Genomic DNA, 22,818 nt, shown 5'->3' with positions numbered 1-22,818 from the left:
TTTGTTGGTTAAGGGCTCGTAAGTAAGCGTTTCACTGTAAAGTCTACACCTGTTGTATTCGGCGCATGTGACAATTAAAATTGGTCTTACTGTACTTTATTCTACATGTTTTTCATTGATTACATTTATAGTTGTTACACTGTTTGACAGGAGAGCTTGCATGTAAACATTTAATTGTACTGTGTTTACATTACTTTGCTGTATACTGTACATATGACAAATAAACTCATGTTGTTGTTAATGAGAATGTGTTCTCAATGACTTACCTGGTTAAATAAAGGCAAAATATATTTTAAAAATCTAACTTTAATTTGATTTGATTATAGGTGGAAGAGTCGCTGCCCCGGGGGAATCTGTACCACGACGGCCTGCAGCACCCGAGCGGGCAGCGGCGCCAGTCTGTGCTGCAGTTCATCACCAACGCCAAGGGGCAGGGCAGGAGGGAGCAGCTCCAGACGTCCTTCAGGAAGAAGCTGTCCATCACGCCGCAGTGCGAGCTGGCCTCTGAGCTGGACATCTACGCACGACGCCTGTCCAAAGATAGTGTCTATGACATCAGCGAGGATGTGGATGAGGAGGACATGGAGGTTGGTTCAGTGATGGGAGCAGGTTGGGTTCAAGGCAGCTTGGACCGTTTCCCCTGTAGCTGCTGGTCTTTAAGAGCACATGGAGGTTATGGTTAGGGTCAAGGAGTTGCCAAGGGGACGTCATAGATTGTTCACCCGTGTTTGAACCACCTTTTTCAAAGCAAAGTTTGAACATAAACGTTTAAAGACAAAACACAAAGAACAGCTAAGTTTTAGTATTTGACATATTTCTTTTGTCTGTTTGCAGCAATGCTTTGCAGACGAGCGTGAGAACGTGTTTGAGACGACATCGTGGAACACCTACCTGCGTTACATCTTCACCAACAGGAACCTGGTCTACGTCCTCATCTTCATCTTCCTCGTCTTCGCTCTCGAGGTAAAGAAATGAAAACATTAGATGATCCCTGTCTCAGAGATACTGTAGAGCAGGGATGGGCAACTGGCGGCCTGCTGGCCACATGTGGCCCCCCTTTTGAAGGCCCTCGGATCAATAATTTATTTATTTTAGGAGGGAACTCAGTCTGGGTCTTAACTTACTGTTGCGAGGTAGAATAGTAGAATACACAAGGTGCAATTTCTAAATGTGGTTGTGCATCAGCAGTTTTTCTCAGTCGCTGATAGTCAGTCAATTACCCCATGTCAGCTAAAAATGTTTAAGATTGCTAAGTTAGTTTAGTAGCCAGCTATCTAAAGTTGTTATCATGGTCGAGTTACCGGCCTGGGGGTCCCCATGATGCTCGCAGACCCGCGAGCAATTGCGGCCTCTCATGATGAGTTCAGATTTTTTGTTACCCCCACCCCCATCAAAGTTGCCCATCCCTGCTGTAGAGATTATATAATAAACGATACCATCACTGTTTTAGAGTTAAGGTTCTACACTGCTCAAAAAATAAAGGGAACACTTAAACAACACAATTTAACTCCAAGTCAATCACACTTCTGTCCACAAACTGTCCACTTAGGAAGTAACACTGATTGACAATAAATTCCACATGCTGTTGTGCAAATGGAATAGACAACAGGTGGAAATTATAGGCAATTAGCAAGACACCCCCAATAAAGAAGTGGTTCTGCAGGTGGTGACCACAGACCACTTCTCAGTTCCTATGCTTCCTGGCTGATGTTTTGGTCACTTTTGAATGCTGGCGGTGCTTTCACTCTAGTGGTAGCATGAGACGGAGTCTACAACCCACACAAGTGGCTCAAGTAGTGCAGCTCATCCAGGATGGCACATCAATGCGAGCTGTGGCAAGAAGGTTTGCTGTGTCTGTCAGCGTAGTGTCCAGAGCATGGAGGCACTACCAGGAGACAGGCCAGTACATCAGGAGACGTGGAGGAGGCCGTAGGAGGGCAACAACCCAGCAGCAGGACTGCTACCTCCGCCTTTGTGCAAGGAGGAGCAGGAGGAGCACTGCCAGAGCCCTGCAAAATGACCTCTAGCAGGCCACAAATGTGCATGTGTCTGCTAAAACGGTCAGAAACAGACTCCATGAGGGTGGTATGAGGGCCCGACGTCCACAGGTGGGGGTTGTGCTTACAGCCCAACACCGTGCAGGACGTTTGGCATTTGCCAGAGAACACCAAGATTGGCAAATTCGCCACTGGCGCCCTGTGCTCTTCACAGATGAAAGCAGGTTCACACTGAGCACATGTGACAGACGTGACAGAGTCTGGAGACGCCGTGGAGAACGTTCTGCTGCCTGCAACATCCTCCAGCATGACCGGTTTGGCGGTGGGTCAGTCATGGTGTGGGGTGGCATTTCTTTGGGGGGCCGCACAGCCCTCCATGTGCTCGCCAGAGGTAGCCTGACTGCCATTAGGTACCGAGATGAGATCCTCAGACCCCTTGTGAGACCATATGCTGGTGCGGTTGGCCCTGGGTTCCTCCTAATGCAAGACAATGCTAGACCTCATGTGGCTGGAGTGTGTCAGCAGTTCCTGCAAGAGGAATGCATTGATGCTATGGACTGGTCCGCCCGTTCCCCAGACCTGAATCCAATTGAGCACATCTGGGACATCATGTCTCGCTCCATCCACCAACGCCACGTTGCACCACAGACTGTCCAGGAGTTGGCGGATGCTTTAGTCCAGGTCTGGGAGGAGATCCCTCAGGAGACCATCCGCCACCTCATCAGGAGCATGCCCAGGCGTTGTAGGGAGGTCATACAGGCACGTGGAGGCCACACACACTACTGAGCCTCATTTTTACTTGTTTCAAGGACATTACATCAAAGTTGGATCAGCCTGTAGTGTGGTTTTCCACTTTAATTTTGAGGGTGACTCCAAACCCAGACCTCCATGGGTTGATACATTTGATTTCCATTGATAATTTTTGTATGATTTTGTTGTCAGCACATTCAACTATGTAAAGAAAAAAGTATTTAATAAGATTATTTCATTCATTCAGATCTAGGATGTGTTGTTTAAGTGTTCCCTTTATTTTTTTGAGCAGTGTATATTAACCGATAACATCACTGTATTAGAGGAAAGATTCTATATTAACCGATACCATTACTGTATTAGAGGAAAGATTCTATATTAACCGATAACATCACTGTATTAGAGGAAAGATTATATATTAACCAGAGGTGAAAGTAGAATTCATTTCTTCCCGGTACAGGACCTCCTATATGCACTTGCGTGCACAAATTTTTTTTATCGGCCTCATCATAACTACATGTAGAATCACTATTAATTCAATAGGATCTCTGTGGGTTTAGTCGTAATTTGTCATTTAACTTTTAAAATGTATTACCTTTTATTGTGGCATAAACACAACCAGTCATGATGTTTTCATCTGATTGTAAAACAGTCACTTCAAAGGGCTCCTTTGCTAGGCTATCCGTGCACATTCATCCACTCGCAACATATTTCCAGCCTCCAAACAGTGGTGAATGGAAAGAGACATCTGTTCCACAAAACACCAAAAATTGTAATGACATTTGCCGATTGTCATTAGGCCAGAATTTATGCGTCCCCTGCTGTCAGCTTGCGTCTTAGTGTCAGCCACTCATCTCTGACTTGGCAAAATGTCAGTGTTCCCGTCGAACCACATCGAATTTTGGAACGTAGGCTATACCATCCGTTTTCCAAGTCTATTTGCTAATTTTTCATGCCTCTGAAATGCGGTAATAATAAAAAGTGGTGTAATAGCCTACAGTTTTCTTGAGATTTGGTTTTAATTATTGTCATAGGCTCATGTTTTACCAGTACCGCGTACACCCTCTATTATATAGATTCTATATTAACCCATAACATTTAGGGCTGTGACAATACCAGTATCGCAATATTGTTTTCCATGGCAAAAATGAAACAGGAAGCAGACCAGGGGGAGAGTATGGACTAATGTCTGGTAGCGCTAGGCTAGAGGGACCCTGTTAGATCATAATTGCATTTATTGACAATATTATTTAAATGCATGTTGTTGCCACCCTCAGTCTAACTGTGTTTATTGTGTGTTGTAGGTTGCCGGCTCTGTCCTGGGGATATTTCTTATCACAGAGTAAGTACTTGTTTGTTTTTACATGTACTGTAATCTTCATCACAAGGCACTAGGATGATTAGCCTACAAGGTTAAACAAGTAGTATCCACCACAAGAAATGTAAGGGTTGGTGTGAGGTCTGAACCAGGTGCGGTGCAGGATAGACAGTAGGCAGTAGGCAGAGATGGTGAAACAAGGATCTTTACTGGTGGTCCCAAAACCAGGATACAAAATAACGGACAACGAAAAAATAAAGGAGCAAATTGGTCTCCAAAAACAGGCTGACAGCAAACATACGAAATACTAACTATGACTGAAAACAACAATGAAACAGGGAGAACACTCTCAAGTACCTGTACATACGTCTCGCGATCAGACACTGATTAGTACTGTTTGGCATCGAGAACTAGCAGAGAAAACAGAGCAAGGGCACACAGGCAAGTGAGGGCATAAATACACAGGGGAACAGATAGACATATGTGACACCAATAAGATAATGATTAGTCCAGACTGTGAGTGAGAAGGTGCCTAAGGTTGTCCAGGATCCAGGATCCCCCGCCGGCAGTCCAGGATCCGGTCCACAGTAAAAGCTGGCTGCCCTCCGACGAGGCGCAGTGGGGGAACAGGATGAGGAGGGGGAGTCAGGGGACAGGTGGCGACGGGCTTAAGGAGGGACACATGGAACGTGGGATGCAGCCGCATGGTGGGGGGAAGTTGCAGGTGGTAGGCCACTGGGTTGACTTGCTGGACCACTCTGAAAGGCCCGATGAACCGGGGGGACTGCTTCCTGGACTCCCCGCGGAGGGGAAGATTCGCACTCTGTCCCGGGCGAAAAACCGGGGCCGGGCGACGCCTGGGGTTGGCCTGATGTTGAGACCTGACCGAGGCCCGCTTAAGCGCCGCCCGTACCTGCCTCCAGGTGCGGCGACAGCGACTGATGTGGGCCTGGACCGACGGGACAGCCACCTCCTCCTCTTGCTCGGGGAATAGTGGGGGTTGGTACCCGTATTGGCACTGGAAGGGGGACAGGCCGGTGGATGAGCAGAGAAGGGTGTTGGGGCGTACTCCGCCCACGCCAGTCGCTGACTCCACGTAGCTGTGTTGCTGGAGGCGTAGCACCTCAGCACCACCTCCAGATCCTGGTTGACGCGCTCTGTCTGCCTGTTCGACTGGGTATGGAAGCCGGAAGACAAGCTGATGGAGGCGCCGAGGCAGGTGGCGAACGCCTTCCAGAACCTGGAGGCGAACTGAGGACCCCGATCCGACACCACATCTTGGGGAAGGCAGTGGACCCGGAAAACGTGCTGCACCACCAACTTAGCCGTCTCCCGGGCCGACGGGAGTTTGAGAAGGGGAATGAAGTGGGCAGCCTTCGAAAACCGGTCCACAACGACCAGGTAAATGTGTATCCATCAGAGGGGGGTTAGGGCGGAAATGAAATGTGGGACCAGGGGTGCTTGGGGATAGGCAGGGGTCAGAGCAGCCCTGCCGCGGGCTGACGTGAGTTCTTTGTTCGTGCGCACACCGGGCAAGCAGCCACGAAGGCGCAGGTATCCCCCTCAGCTGATGGCCACCAGAACCTCCTACGCAGGAACTCCAAAGTCCTGTCACTCCCCGGATGGCTGGTGAGTTCGGACGCGTGCGCCCACTGAAGTAGTCGTGAGTGCGCAGCCTTGGATACGTATATCCTCCCCGATGGACCTCCGCCCGGATAGGGCTCCAGCCGTAGCGCTGCTCTGACCAGCCTATCGATTCCCCACGAAACTGGGGCAGCAATCACGGCGTTGGGGACAATGGGGTCGTCCCTCTCCACCAGGTCCACGGGGTCAAATTGCCGGGAGAGCGCGTGAAGAACAACGCCCACCTGGCCTGGTGCGAATTGAGCCTCTCGTCCCCCTGAATGTAGGCTAAGTTCTTATGGTTAGTCCATACGATGAATGGATGGGCGGCCCCCTCTAGCCAATGCCTCAACTCCCCCAGGGCAAGCTTGACCGCTAGCAGCTCATGGTTCACACATTGTAGTTCCGCTCCGCCGGGGACAGCCGACGGGAGAAAAACGCGCAGGGGTGAGTCTTACCGTCCGTAAGGAACCGCTGGAACAGGATTGCTCCCACCACAACGTCTGAAGCATCCACCTCCACAATGAACGGCAGGGACGGATCAGGATGCCCTAGGACCGGGGCCAATGTAAAGCGTCACATTTACATTTACATTTATGTCATTTAGCAGACGCTCTTATCCAGAGCGACTTACAAATTGGTGCATTCACCTTATGATATCCAGTGGGACAACCACTTTACAAAATATATTTATTTGTTAATTTTTTTGGGGGGGGGGTGGGGTAAGGGGGGGGTAGAAGGATTACTTTATCCTATCCCAGGTATTCCTTAAAGAGGTGGGGTTTCAAGTGTCTCCGGAAGGTGGTGAGTGACTCCGCTGTCCTGGCGTCGTGAGGGAGCTTGTTCCACCATTGGGGTGCCAGAGCAGCGAACAGTTTTGACTGGGCTGAGCGGGAACTGTGCTTCCGCAGAGGTAGGGGAGCCAGCAGGCCAGAGGTGGATGAACGTAGTGCCCTCGTTTTGGGTGTAGGGACTGATCAGAGCCTGAAGGTACGGAGGTGCCGTTCCCCTCACAGCTCCGTAGGCAAGCACCATGGTCTTGTAGCAGATGCGAGCTTCAACTGGAAGCCAGTGGAGTGTGCGGAGGAGCGGGGTGACGTGAGAGAACTTGGGAAGGTCGAACACCAGACGGGCTGCGGCGTTCTAGATGAGTTGTAGGGGTTTAATGGCACAGGCAGGGAGCCCAGCCAACAGCGAGTTGCAGTAATCCAGACGGGAGATGACAAGTGCCTGGATTAGGACCTGTGCCGCTTCCTGTGTAAGGGTCGTACTCTGCGAATGTTGTAGAGCATGAACCTACAGGATCGGGTCAACGCCTTGATGTTAGCGGAGAACGACAGGGTGTTGTCCAGGGTCACGCCAAGGCTCTTTGCACTCTGGGAGGAGGACACAATGGAGTTGTCAACCGTCATGGCGAGATCATGGAATGGGCAGTCCTTCCCCGGGAGGAAGAGCAGCTCCATCTTGCCGAGGTTCAGCTTGAGGTGGTGATCCGTCATCCACACTGATATGTCTGCCAGACATGCAGAGATGCGATTTGCCACCTGGTTATCAGAAGGGGGAAAGGAGAAGATTAATTGTGTGTCGTCTGCGTAGCAATGATAGGAAAGACCATGTGAGGATATGACAGAGCCAAGTGACTTGGTGTATAGCGAGAATAGGAGAGGGCCTAGAACTGAGCCCTGGGGGACACCAGTGGTGAGAGCACGTGGTGCGGAGACAGATTCTCGCCACGCCACCTGGTAGGAGCAACCTGTCAGGTAGGACGCAATCCAAGAGTGAGCCGCGCCGGAGATGCCCAACTCGGAGAGGGTGGAGAGGAGGATCTGATGGTTCACAGTATCAAAGGCAGCAGATAGGTCTAGAAGGACGAGAGCAGAGGAGAGAGAGTTAGCTTTAGCAGTGCGGAGAGCCTCCGTGACACAGAGAAGAGCAGTCTCAGTTGAATGACCAGTCTTGAAACCTGACTGGTTTGGATCAAGTAGGTCATTCTGAGAGAGATAGCAAGAGAGTTGGCTAAAGACGGCACGCTCAAGAGTTTTGGAGAGAAAAGAAAGAAGGGATACTGGTCTGTAGTTGTTGACATCGGAGGGATCGAGTGTAGGAGGGGTGCAACTCTCGCTCTCTTGAAGACGGAAGGGACATAGCCAGCGGTCAAGGATGAGTTGATGAGCGAGGTGAGGTAAGGGAGAAGGTCTCCGGAAATGGTCTGGAGAAGAGAGGAGGGGATAGGGTCAAGCGGGCAGGTTGTTGGGCGGCCGGCCGTCACAAGTCGCAAGATTTCATCTGGAGAGAGAGGGGAGAAAGAAGTCAAAGCATAGAGTAGGGCAGTGTGAGCAGGACCAGCGGTGTCATTTAACTTAACAAACGAGGATCGGATGTCGTCAACCTTCTTTTCAAAATAGTTGACGAAGTCATCCACAGAGATATCCTCCCATAGCCCCCCTGCCACCCGGACACGCATGGGGACAGTGCGCCAGGTGATGAAGCCCGACCCCAATGGCCGGCTGTCCAGGCCCATGACCGGTCCCAAAACCAGGATACAAAATAATGGACAAAAAAATAAAGGAGGATCAAATTGGTCTCCAAAAACAGGCTGACAGCAAACATACGGAATACTAACTATGACTGAAAACAACAATGAAACAGGGAGAACACTTCTCAAGTACCTGTACATACGTCTCGCGATCAGACACTGATTAGTACTGTTTGGCATTGAGAACTAGCAGAGAAAACAGAGCAAGGGAACACAGGGAAGTGAGGGCATAAATACACAGGTGAACTGGTAGACACAGGTGACACCAATAAGATAATGATTAGTCCAGATTGTGAGTGAGGAGGTGCCTAAGGTTGTCGGAGGATGACACCTAGTGGGTCGCTCCGTAACTGCGACCACCTCCTGTAACAAAGAAACCCAGATCAGCCTGATAACATGTAAACAGCTCAGATCAGCCTGATCACATGTAAATAGCTCAGATCAGCCTGATCACATGTAACCAGCTCAGATCAGCCTGGTAACATGTAAACAGCTCAGATCAGCATGATAACATGTAAACACCTCTGATCAGCCTGATAACATGTAAACAGCTCAGATCAGCATGATAACATGTAAACAGCTAAATGCAAAGTACTCAAACAAAAATATCATCAGTTGAAGAAAAAAAAATCGGCAGTTGTCTCTCAGGACCTGGCCTAAAGTAGGAAAAAACAGAGTTCAGATACTGTTGTAACCATTATACTCTCTTCTCTCCCTCTCAGTAAGATCTGGACAGAGGAGGCCAACCCGTTGGCGCCTAACTACGTAGACCAACAACACTCCAACACCTCGTCACCCGCCGTCCAACAGTCAGTCATCGTCACGCCAACCAGCACCTATTACATCATCTACATCTACGTGGCGACGTCGGAGAGCGTTCTGGCACTGGGGTTCTTCAGAGGCCTGCCACTGGTCCACACCTTACTGACCGTGTCCAAGAGGCTGCATGAACAGATGCTCACTGCTGTGCTGAGGCCCCCCATGGCCGTACTCAACACTATGAAGACAGGTGAGGCCCACTGCTGAAACCCCTGGCTTAACCAATCTGCTAGAGATACATACGTACATGCATCTACCGGTACTGTATCTGAACACAGGCTTAAATGTCTAATGTATCAGTCAGTTGTCTATGTAATCTCACAGCATATACATCAGTCAGTTAGTCAGTACGACCACCACCAGTCAATTCCTCTAACGTTCAGCAGCAGTCAATTCCATGTGTGTGTTTTTCTGCCCTGTAGGTCGGATCATGAACAAGTTCACTAAAGACATGGCCACCATCGACGACATGCTTCCTCTTGTATTGTTTGACCTCATCCAGGTAGGTGACTGGCTACTCTGTCGGTCTGTCTGTCTGTCTGTTTGTCTGTCATCCAGGTAGGTGACTGGCTCCTCGGTCGGTCTGTCTGTCTGTCTGTCTGTCTGTCTGTCTGTCTGTCTGTCTGTCTGTTCTGTTTGTCTGTCATCCAGGTAGGTGACTGGCTCCTCGGTCTGTCTGTCTGTGTCTGTCTGTCTGTCTGTCTGTCTGTTTGTCTGTCATCCAGGTATCTGTCTGTCTGTCATCCAGGTAGGTGACTGGCTGCTCTGCCTGCCTGCCTGTCCTGCCTGCCTGTCCTGCCTGCCTGCCTGCCTGCCTGCCTGCCTGCCTGCCTGCCTGCCTGCCTGCCTGCCTGCCTGCCTGCCTGCCTGCCTGCCTGCCTGCCTGTCTGTCTGTCTGTCTGTCTGTCTGTCTGTCTGTCTGTCATCCAGGTAGGTGACTGGCTACTCTGTCACTCATTCTCTCTCAAAGAGATTCTTTCCCAGTCTCTATCTCGATCTATCTCTATCCCTCTCTGTCTTTTTTTGTTTTGAGGTTTTTCATTTTAGTTTTTTGATGCCATGAAAGCTCTGTATTTTACATGATTCGTATTATCTCCCTCTAGTTAACTCTGATCGTGCTGGGAGCCATCTCTACTGTGTCCATCATGCGGCCATACATCTTCATCGCCGCGATCCCATTGGCCGTCATATTCATGGTCCTGAGGAAGTACTTCCTGCGTACAGGACAGCAGCTCAAACAACTGGAGGCTGAGGGTGAGACTGGTAGGGGTATTGGCTGGGGCTGCGGCTGGGGAACTTGATTTATCTCCACTGGTGAGAAAGGTGAGCAGGCTTTTCACTTTTGGAACTATTCCAGAAGTTCTATTGTACCGGACAGGGAAGCGAAGAAAGTAAGGGATATAAAAGAAAGGAGAGTGAAAACAGGAGAGGAGGAATAGAAAGAGATATCACATATTGGAGAGAAAAGTGAAAGTGAGAGAAAACTTGGAAAGCCACAAAGTGAATGGAGGAAGTTGTAGCAGTGGGCAACAGACTATGAGACTACCACTGGCTCATCTTGTCTGTCAGTGGGCGGGCAGCGCTGCCAGCAGAGCAGGGGAGGCGTGTGGCACAGCACCAAGGGTCAGAGGTTAACCCAATGGGCAACAGCAGGATGGAGAGAGAAGAGAATGGAGGGAGGAGAGGGTGGAGGCCGGAGAGGATGCACAGAGGGGCGAGGTCCGCTGGAGGGGAAGTGGGACATAACGGAGTGCGAGGTCAGCTCTCGTCCAATCAGATTCTAGAATCACAACCCCGTACACGACCAAAAAACATTGATTTGATTTGAAAATAATTGATGGGTGATGTCTTTGGATGCCTAAATCTGTCCTCGGGTCCTTTAGTTGTATGGAAAGTGGTGGCCCTTTAACAATTGTAACCACTGATCTGACATGACTGGATAGGGGATAGGATACGTAATGGAACTCTTGCTTGAGTTCTCCCTCGCCCCAACAATTCCCAACATTCTGTAAACATTCCCTTTAACTTACTTTGTTGGATTGAAATAGTGAGAGATAGGTGTGTGTGTGTCCGTGTCGGGACTTGGGACATTCTGACTCCACTCCTCCTGATCCTGTCATTCTGTGTGTGTCGCAGATGGCAACAAGGCCTTTCTGCAGCCACGGAGGGGTCAGAGTGAAAATCCGATCAGGGATTTCCTCTGGCTCCATCCTGGCATCACTCTCTCACTGTTCCTCACATAACAATGCCCCTCTGAAACGTCCAGTGAAATGCCTTTCTTGCAAGCTCTAACCCCCACAATGCAGTAATCAATAACAATGTAATACTAAAAATATCAAGGTAGAACAAAAACACACAAGATATAGAATTAAGAAGAAGAAGAAGAACACGAAAAAGTAAGAAGCTATATACAGGGTCAGTTCCAATACCATATTTACAATGTGCAGGGATACTGTAGTCCTCTGTAGTCCCGTGTAGCTCAGTTGGTAGATCATGGCGTTTGCCATGCCAGGGTTGTGGGTTCGATTCCCACGGGGGCCAGTATGAAAATGTATGCACTCACTAACTGTAAGTCGCTCTGGATAAGAGTGTCTGCTAAATGACATGTAAAATGTAATACTGGATCGATAGAAGTAGATGTGAATAGGGGTAAGGTGACTAGGCATCAGGATATATGATAAACAGAGTAGCAGAAGTGTATATGATGATTGTATGTGTGTGTGTAGAGTCACTATAAATGTACTGTATGTGCATATTGTGTGTGTGCGCAAATGATGGAGTGAGTGTTTGTATGTGGGTTGATGTATCAGTGTACGTAGTGTGTAGGGCCCTGTGAGTGTGCATAGAGACAGCTATTTAGTTGGCTATTTAGCAGTCTTATGGCATGGGGATAGAAGCTGTTCAGGAGTATGTTGGTGTCAGACTTGATGCACCAGTACCGCTTGCCTTGAGGAATAATAATAATAATAATATGCCATTTAGCAGACGCTTTTATCCAAAGCGACTTACAGTCATGCGTGCATACATTTTTGTGTATGGAAGCAGAGAGAACAGTCTATGGCTTGGGTGGTTGGTCTTTAACGATTTTCCGGGCCTTCCTTTCACACCACCTTGCTTACGTGATGTACTGTAAGTCAGGGTTGACATCACCCGTTAGCTACATTTTGGTCAAGAAGTACCTAGATCCTGTGAGTGATTGACTAATGCTTCTGTGTTTCTCTTCTCTCCCTCCATTCCACTCTCTCTTCCTCCATTCCACCCTCTCTCCCTCCATTTCTCTCTCTCCCTTTTGCTCTTTTTTTTTCTTCTTCTGTTCACTCTCTTTATATCTCTCTTTCTCTTTCTGTCTTTCTCCCTCCTCCCAGCCCGTAGCCCTATCTTCTCTCACCTCATCATCTCTCTAAAGGGTCTGTGGACCATCCGTGCATTTGGACGTCAGTGCTACTTTGAAACATTGTTCCACAAGGCCCTGAACACCCACACGGCCATATGGTTCCACTACCTCTCCACGCTGCGATGGTTCCTCTTCCGCTGTGACATCATCTTCGTCTTCTTCTTCAGCGCCGCAGCCTTCATCGCCGTGGGAACCAACCGTGAGTGATGGGCAGACAGACAGACACACTTAATATTGTTAGGCTATTTCCAATAAAGCATTTACTTGAAAAGGAAGTTGGCATATTACAGATGCCGACTGCGTAGCATGTACCCATATTTACTTTAGGCCTGAGTAAATTGTTGCTGCCTTCTCATGGACAACGTAGAAAAGATCTTTGCCTCTTGTGTGTCATAGAGAATCTCTAAATGGGCCACAGTGTTTATGTTGGTAGTGAATTTAGGGGTAATTTTACAGACCGTTGAATACCTGTGTGTTTGTGTGTGTATAATAACAAAGGGTTGCAGTGAAGTATGCTATGACGTGTGGGTGTGTGCGCACTGATAATGTGGTGTGTGTGTTCCACAGAGGATAAGCCAGGGGAGATTGGCATCATCGTGGCCTTAGCCATGCTTATCCTTGGTACCTTCCAATGGGCTGTCATCACCAGCATCACTGTGGACGGACTGGTATGTACATTACCAGTAGGCAGTGATCAGTATCAGTATCGCACACACAAACACGCACAACACACACACAAATATGAATCTCATTAACCTTTTACACTCGTTTGAATTGGCCTATATGGATAGGGGTCAATTAGAATGTTTCTTAAAGAAGAAATATGAAATGCATATGCATAAGCATGATAGCAATTGAATGGGAACAGTTTGGAGATATTGGGAAAAGTATTCAACCAAAGTTAAGGAATCAACAGTTCACCTGACACAAGACTGAATCTAAGACTGAATCCTGTTTATTATATGTGCATTTTACATTTACTGTACTTTTAGCCACATTTGTTGATAACGAAATCTGAAAATACTCTGGATACATTCAGTAACATGATAAGAATATTCCTGGGACATGTGGGGTAGGTGGAACATAAGACAAAAACAATGACAAGGGTTTGAGTGAGAAAACGAAATATGCTAAATATGTGTAGGAGACTAATAACATTTAATTTGATTTTAATTTGATTTGAGGACTAACTGGTGCACTTGTATGACTCAAAGAAGGGTCTTCAACTATAGGCGCTTTTATGAGCTGTCCTAGCTGTGCTGTTGAGGAACTAGAGAAAGCACACTTGTAGTTGTTTTGTTTGGAACACAAAAGGTGATGCATCACAAAATTATTGTTGTTGTTTACGAAATCCCAAAATGGCCCATTATATCTGACTCAGGTGGGCATCATTTGAAAGCTTGTTCTATTGCCAACATGACTAGTTATAAAATACGATTTTACAGTGTTAGGCTTTCACAAGGCAATTCAGAGAAACAGATTGTAATTTTGGTGCGCATAGAAAGGAGTCCTGAGCTCATTCAGTTATGTGTTCTGCTGCAAATTTTCTTCCCAATAAACAAACATAGGCTCATTCTGTTCAGAACAACCCAGGGAATGACGCCATGTCATCTTGTAACTGTACATCAAACAGAGTGATCATAAACGTTGACACTGTATATGGTTTGGAAATGTGAAGTGTACATTTGGACTCACGGGTGTTTGGCTTGCTTGTATGACTACAAAGCAGTATTTATTATAATCCTCACGGTCTCATCTTTAAAATACATAGATTCCTCTTCATTTACAGCATTTCCCTCACTCAGACAACAAATAATGTGCCGGAGGGATGGGGGCAACTTGTCCCGTGCAGTGCTCAACTTCAGAACGGCTGTCAGTCAAAACCCATACAGCGCTGTGAAGACACGCAGAGACAGAGCTCTGATGTCATGTATAGCATGTTACTGTACAGCCACTGTGTTCCAATTTAGATGCTTATCAGTGCCTAAATCTGCCATTTTCAACCCGTCGAGTGTAAAAGGCTACCTTTACTTGAGTGGGAAACGCCACTTGTCTTGTTTGTTGTTAGGAAAGATTTCAAAATATAGAATACTATATATTTAGTTCACACACCCCAGTGTTGTTGTTGTGGAAATGAGCTTAATTCAGGTTCAGGATTCTGAAAGAGCTTATCACAGTGCAGGACATTTTGTTCTCCTAGTGTTGGAAAAATTCACCAATTATTGCCAGACTGACTGATACTTCTATACACTGATAATACTCACTAATGTGAGAATAGAACTCATTAACAAGGGCGAGGGAGCTCACTACTCTAACATACCGTCACATGTACAGTATTAGGTCACAAACTAACATTGACCCACTTATAGTATGAACTCACTCCTTACTCCCACAAACACACACACACACACACACGTTTCACTCCCCTCCGTACACACATTCCCACAGGTTTCTACTCATTTATATTATCTCATGTTCACACACACATATGCCCCTCCTCCTACCCCTTCCTCACAACTCTGTGTCCTCTTTTCCTCTGCAGATGCGATCAGTAGATCGGGTCTTCAAGTTCATCGACTTGCCGCAGGAGGAGCCTAGACCCAGTGGTGGTGGTAAAGGCAAAGACCTGGTCCTGGACAACCCCCACACTCAAGACTGCTGGCCCAACCGGGGCCACATGGATGTCCAGGGACTGACTGTCAAGTACACAGAGGCCGGACGCTCTGTGCTGCAGAACCTGTCCTTCACCGTGGAAGCGGGCCAAAGTGTAGGTGACAGTGTAGGGGACGGAGACAGGGACGGAGACAGGGACGGAGACAGGGACGGAGACAGGGGCGGAGACAGGGGCGGAGACAGGGGCGGAGATGGTGTGTGTGTGTGTATGGGATGGGTGCAGGGATGTGCGTGTGCATGTGTGAGGCTGATACTCCCACCCATATGTGGGGTCAGCGCCCGCTCAGCCCAGTCAAAGCTCTTCTCTGTCATGGCACTCCAATGATGGAACGTCAGGACAGTCCCTGCCCATCTTCCGAAAATGTCAGAAACCTTACCTCAATTTTTTTTTTTATATAACATATGCTGATAACATTTTTATTGAGGGAAAATGTACTTGCTATAAGTGATAAACTGCGTTGTTGGTTAAGGGCTTGTAAGTAAGCATTTCACTGTAATGTCTACACCTGTTGTATTCGGCACATTGTCTCACCTACTATCTTAAGATGAATGCACTAAATGTTGCTCTGGATAAAGTGTCTGCTAAATTACTCAAATGTAAATGTAATTTAGTGTGATGGCCTGATCTGCCCTCAGGTGAACCGAGTGTAGATGAATTTCTCTCCGTCAGTTAGGAGGCTAGATGAACCCTCAGTGGTGTGTCTTGAGAGGTAATTACAGAGAAAGAGCTCTCAGTAACGAGACCTGAGGGAGGCTAGCGCATTGGGCCTAGCTTAGCCATTAGCACTTTTGCCTAGCCATTAGCTAAAGCTTCCTGCTAATGGCCTACTTGTCATTGATGCTTTAGGCCAGAGGGAGAAAAGAGGGTTTCTAGTTTCTCACAGTTTACAGTGTAGTGTTATGTTGTATGCTATGTAGCGTATAGTATCACAGTTAAAATGCTGTCTCAAGATCTTTATTGAAAATGAGCAGGTTAGTGGGAGAGAGTAGTGGGAGACCTGTAGGAAGACAATGGCTTGTGGAGATTTTGGGTACATATTCTGAATTAATTATGGTATATATTCTGAATTAATTATGGTACATATTCTTATCTCAGTGTACGTTTGTGGCTGTCCATAGGTGGGTGTGTTGGGGAGGACAGGCTCAGGGAAGAGCACCCTGCTTTCTGCCCTGCTGCGCCTGGCCTCTACAGATGGAGAGATCTCCATTGATGGGGTCTCCTGGGACTCTGTCACACTACAGACCTGGAGAAAAGCCTTTGGTGTGGTGCCACAGGTATATATTTCTCCTCATAGGGTTATAAACAGCTCCCCTCAAGGACCTGAAAATAGCTCAACTATTGTACCATCAGTCCCTAGGGTTGTTACGGTGACCGTATTACCGCCATACCGGAGGTCACGAGTCATGACCAAGGTCAAATTCCACGTGACCGTTGAGTCACTGTAACTAGGCCTACTCTAAAACTGCGGTCTGGAAATGAATGCCGCTGATGGGCGTTAGTAGCCTACCAAACTTTCTAATGGCCCTCAAGTCGCTGATGGCCTGGTACTCAGAGCTCTATTGTCCCTCTAATCACTCTGACATCAATGCAAATGCCATCGACAATCAAATCAAACACACACGTTTTAACTGGAATAATTGGAATGACGAGGATAAATGATGATGGGAGTTACAGGTCCCATTCTGAAATGGACCCGGGGCTTTCCCATCCGGACCCGGGGCTTTCCCATCCGGACCCGGGACTTTCCCATCCGGACCCGATATGCACAAATTACATTTTAAAACATTCCATGGTCGTCGTGGATCTTGTTTCAAGCTCAAAGCCAAACACAACGGCAGCCATTTGGATGCACTATCAGCGAGAGCGGAATATCAGCGAGAGCCAGCTCCTTAAACAGCAGGTTGATGCATGGAATATAATAAGTACACTGCTCAAAAAAATAAAGGGAACACTAAAATAACACATCCTAGATCTGAATGCATGAAATAATCTTATTAAATACTTTTTTCTTTACATAGTTGAATGTGCTGACAACAAAATCACACAAAAAGTATCAATGGAAATCAAATGTATCAACCCATGGAGGTCTGGATTTGGAGTCACCCTCAAAATTAAAGTGGAAAACCACACTACAGGCTGATCCAACTTTTATGTAATGTCCTTAAAACAAGTCAAAATGAGGCTCAGTAGTGTGTGTGGCCTCCACGTGCCTGTATGACCTCTCTACAACGCCTGGGCATTCTCCTGATGAGGTGGCGGATGGTCTCCTGAGGGATCTCCTCCCAGACCTGGACTAAAGCATCCGCCAACTCCTGGACAGTCTGTGGTGCAACGTGGCGTTGGTGGATGGAGCGAGACATGATGTCCCAGATGTGCTCAATTGGATTCAGGTCTGGGGAACGGGTGGGCCAGTCCATAGCATCAATGCCTTCCTCTTGCAGGAACTGCTGACACACTCCAGCCACATGAGGTCTAGCATTGTCTTGCATTAGGAGGAACCCAGGGCCAACCGCACCAGCATATGGTCTCACAAGGGGTCTGAGGATCTCATCTCGGTACCTAATGTTTAAGTGTTCACTTTATTTTTTTGAGCAGTGTATATAAGCCCAGTCATTGCGCAACATTTCTATTGCATGTAATCGCGTGTGAAAACAGAGTTTTGATGGCCTCTATTAAAAAGAGGAGGATCCCAGCTTTCTATATCTAGGCTAAAATATGTATTTCTCAAGTGCTAATATTAAGCATTGCTTTACAAGCTTTTCAACCGAAATAGCATGAAAATGAACCGCAGGAAAAACGTCCTCAAATGCATACGGATGACACATATTTTTTTCCCCTGCCCCTTGCAATGTCTGATTGATAGCGGCCCATTTTAAATCTAAACTAATTTCACACATATCAGTACTTTCAAGTACTGTTGATAACTTGGTATTGGTCAACAAGTACAGTGTGGCTACAAAGTACAACTGTCACACAGGTCACCCTGAAAAACAAAACAACTCACACAGCTCCTCCATTCTCTCTTTTCTTTGACAGAAAATCTTCATACTGACTGGAACGTTTCGTATGAACCTGGATCCGCACGCTCGCCACAGTGACGAGGAACTGTGGCGGGTGGCTGAGGAGGTGAAACACAACATTAACATCAGTCACACTGGTGTCTGGTCTAACCCTAACCCTAGCTATATGTCCACAGCCTGGTTCAACCCTAAACCTAGCTTCAACCACAACCCTAATCCTAACCCTAATCCTAACCCTAATCCTAACCCTAATCCTAACCCTAATCCTAACCCTAATCCTAACCCTAATCCTAGCTTCACGTCCACATCCCGTGGTCCTCTGTAGCTCAATACCTCTGTAGCTCAATTGGTAGAGCATGGCGCTTGTAACGTCAGGGTAGTGGGTTCGATCCCCGGTACCACCCATACGTAAAAATGTATGCACACATGACTGTAAGTCGCTTTGGATAAAAGCGTCTGCGAAATGGCATATTATTATTATTATCCCGGTTCAACCCCAACCCTAGCCTCAACCAGCCTCAACTTTATTTTGAAATCTATGGCTTTGTTAGCATTTAGTACCCTTCCCTTAACGCACTTGATTTGTTCATATTAGCACTTATAACTTTATGAATAACAATACTTATTTATTTATGATTTATTATATATTTCTTTAAGGGTCTAGATATTTTGAGGTTTGGATTCTGTGGTGGTCTCTTCTCCCAACAAAAAGGCCTTATATTGGGCTATATATACACAGCTCCTGAACATGTACAATAATGAGCTTCATGCATTTGGGCCCACCTGTGGCCAAAGGATGCTATCTAGTGGCCCTTTATAAACACTACAGAGCACTCTTTTTTGATTCTGGTCGGAGTTTGGAGCGTTCTGTGAGACCCCCAGCCATACACTCTTAACAGCTTGTAGAAGTGTTCTCTTTTAACTAGCGGTTTATACGATTATTTGGTCAAGTGTGCCTGTGCACCCTGTCCCCCTTGTGGGTAACATACCTCAGTCTCCTTACCTAACCCTCAACCCTAGCTTCATATCCACATCCCGGTTCAAACCTAACCCTAGCCACAACCCTAACCATACCTTTATGTCCACATCCCGGTTCAACCCTAACCCTAGCCACAACCATAACCCTAGCTTCATGTCCACATCCCGGTGTAACCCTAACCCTAACTCTAGCTTCATGTCTACCTCCCGGTTCAACCCTAACCCTAGCCCTAACCCTGGCTTCATGTCCACATCCCGGTTCAACCCTAACTCTAACTTCATGTCTACCTCCCGGTTCAACCCTAGCCCTAACCCTGGCTTCATGTCCACATCCCGGTTCAACCCTAACCCTAGCCCTAATCCTAACCCTGGCTTCATGTCCACATCCCGGTTCAACCCTAACCCTAGCCCTAATCCTAACCCTGGCTTCATGTCCACATCCCGGTTCAACCCTAACCCTAGCCCTAATCCTAACCCTGGCTTCATGCCCACATCCCGGTTCAACCCTAACCCTAGCCCTAATCCTAACCCTGGCTTCATGCCCACATCCCGGTTCAACCCTAACCCTAGCCCTAATCCTAACCCTGGCTTCATGCCCACATCCCGGTTCAACCCTAACCCTAGCCCTAATCCTAACCCTGGCTTCATGCCCACATCCCGGTTCAACCCTAACCCTAGCCCTAATCCTAACCCTGGCTTCATGCCCACATCCCGGTTCAACCCTAACCCTAGCCCTAATCCTAACCCTGGCTTCATGCCCACATCCCGGTTCAACCCTAACCCTAGCCCTAATCCTAACCCTGGCTTCATGCCCACATCCCGGTTCAACCCTAACCCTAGCCCTAATCCTAACCCTGGCTTCATGCCCACATCCCGGTTCAACCCTAACCCTAGCCCTAATCCTAACCCTGGCTTCATGCCCACATCCCGGTTCAACCCTAACCCTAGCCCTAATCCTAACCCTGGCTTCATGCCCACATCCCGGTTCAACCCTAACCCTCAACCACAACCCTAACCATGGCTTCACGTCCACATCCCAGTTCAACCCTAACCTTAGCCTCAACCCTAACCCTAACTGCCCCCTCTATCTCTTTACCTATAGACTCTATCACTATCCTCCTTCCTTCACCTTTCTCCTCACTCTGTCTATCTGTCTGTCTATTTATCTGTCTGTCTGTTTATCTGTCTGTCTGTTTATCTGTCTGTCTGTTTGTCTGTGTTACTTTAAAAGTCTAGGGTTGATGGAAAAGAGACCCGTAACATAACTCATGCAAATTAGAATCGTGACACGGAAACAGTGAGATCAAAAATACACAGACAACCATAAGCTACCGTCAAACACAAAATGTTTATTATGAACACACGGTAAAGGTTTGGGAAAAAGGGCTGAGCAGGACCCAAGGAATGAAACAATAATGTCAAAAACCCCTAAACTGATCTTGCCTGCCTCAAGAACCGCTAAGCTACTGCTACCATACAAAAATACAGTGGGTGGTCCGCTCAGGTCTAACTAGTGTTTTTTAGACAATGTTCTTTCTACGGGTAATATATGCCCAAGGGCAACTTGCTAAATCCCCCTTTTCCCAGGAACACACAACATAGTTACCATATAGAGTAACCAGCAAATTAGTGAGTACACAAAAAACAGGACACCACAGTATCCATACTCACTATGGACAGGTGGGACACCCCAACGACCACAAACGACCACCAACCAGGAACTCAAAGGACACCTGTGATTAGGGCAGAAGGAGAGGAAAAACACAAAAACACATACAGGATACCTGTATCCATAACTATCTGTCTGTCTGTCTGTTTATCTGTCTGTCTGTGTGTCTGTCTGTTTATCTGTCTGTCTGTCTGTTTATCTGTCTGTCAGTGTGTCTGTTTATCTGTCTGTCTGTCTGTAATCTGTCTGTCTGTCTGTACACTGCAGAGAGTGACACTGACCCCTTTCCTACCATACAGTAGTAACCTCATTCTGACATGCTATGCTGATGGTAAGGTGTTGCTGTGTACGTGTGTGTGGAGCGGGGCAGTGACGGAGCCACCATAGACACCATAGTGGTGGTTGCATAGCAAGCACAGCCAGGAGACACACACAAGACTCCTTCTCTTGACTCTGAACATAGCTGATGTCATGTCTGATGTGGAGTTCAGGGTAATACCATGTGTTCGGGAAGGTCCACCACCTTCATTTTAAAGGAGTCAAAACAAGTACAGTATGTGCATTGGGCGATCTATGATGTCATGTTGCTCTCCTATACATGACATCATAGATCGCCCAATGCACATACTGTACTTGTTTTGACTCCATTAAAATGAAGGTGGTGGACCTTTCCAATCACATAGTATTACCCTGAACTCCACATCAGAGGTAAATGACTACACTCATTTGTTTTATTGATTGATTCATTGACTGACTGATTGATTTTTCCTATTTTCCTGTTCTCCCATGTGTCTTCCAGGTGGGTCTGAAGTCAGTGATAGAGCAGTTCCCAGACAAGCTGGACTTCCAGCTGGAGGACGGGGGTTACGTCCTGAGTAACGGACACAAGCAGCTCATGTGTTTGGCCCGCTCTATACTCAGCAAGGCCCGCATACTGCTGCTGGACGAACCCAGCGCCTACCTCGACCCCATGTAAGAGAAGAGGGAGGGAGGGAGGGAGGGAGGGAGGGAGATGTGGGTGGTGGTGTGATGTGTGTGTGTGTTTGAGTGTCTCACTGCATGTGGTGACAATTCCAGGACTTACCGTAACGGTCATTGGCTGTGTGTGTACTGAGACGTACAGTATGTGTGTAACCACATATACCGACACAGGTCTTTACGCTAAATGGGGCCTGTAATGAGTGAATTAGTGGTGGTTGATGACGCTGGTCAACTTCAGACCTGCTGCTTTCATCTTAACCTCAGCAGGAAGTGCACATTAGTGGGCTGAAGGGAGGAGGTTGTAGGGTGAGACTGGGGAAAGTGAGAGTGGATGTAAAGGGAGAAAGAGAGAGAGAGTGATGTAGGCCTATCGTTAAACTCTGTGGTTATTTTTGTCTACTCTGGTTTGTGTATGGTTGACAGAAAGATGTTGTCTAATGGTTGTGTTTTGGTTTGTTTCTGGTTGACAGAACGTTGCAGGTCCTGAGGAAGACGCTGAAACAGTCTTTCTCCAACTGTACAGTCATACTGTCAGAACACAGACTGCTGGAGTGCCAGTCCTTCCTGGTTAGTGCACAAACACACACACACACACACACACACACTTTCGAACATCCTCCTGAGTGTTTGACAGTGCTTTAAATTTCAACAACACTGTCTCAGTGTCAGAAACTAGAGAAATCTTCCCTGTGCTGTCAAAACACAGTGTTCTAAGCAGACAGGAAATGCACCAGCCAGTATTACACAGCAGAAAGAGAAACAGCTACAGTGAGGGGAAAAAAGTATTTGATCCCCTGCTGACAAAATTTGCCCACTGACAAAGAAATGATCAGTCTATAATTTTAATGGTAGGTTTATTTGAACAGTGAGAGACAGAATAACAACAAAAAATCCAGAAAAACGCATGTCAAAAATGTAATAAATTGACTTGCATTTTAATGAGGGAAATAAGTATTTGACCCCTCTGCAAAACATGACTTAGTACTTGGTGGCAAAACCCTTGTTGGCAATCACAGAGGCAACTCGAACCTTCAGCTCCCTCCACAGATTTTCTATGGG

At 47.2% G+C, this 22,818-nt stretch overlaps 1 pseudogene; it reads left to right on the top strand.

Annotated features, from left to right (window-relative positions):
- LOC121564672 overlaps positions 1–22,498 on the top strand; it is a 63,238-nt pseudogene extending 40,740 nt beyond the window's left edge.
- Positions 22,499–22,818: the final 320 nt, after the last annotated feature.

The sequence above is a fragment of the Coregonus clupeaformis genome, unplaced genomic scaffold (assembly GCF_020615455.1).
Source record: "Coregonus clupeaformis isolate EN_2021a unplaced genomic scaffold, ASM2061545v1 scaf1727, whole genome shotgun sequence".
Lineage (NCBI taxonomy): Eukaryota > Metazoa > Chordata > Actinopteri > Salmoniformes > Salmonidae > Coregonus > Coregonus clupeaformis.
This window is presented reverse-complemented; position numbering and strand designations above follow the sequence as displayed.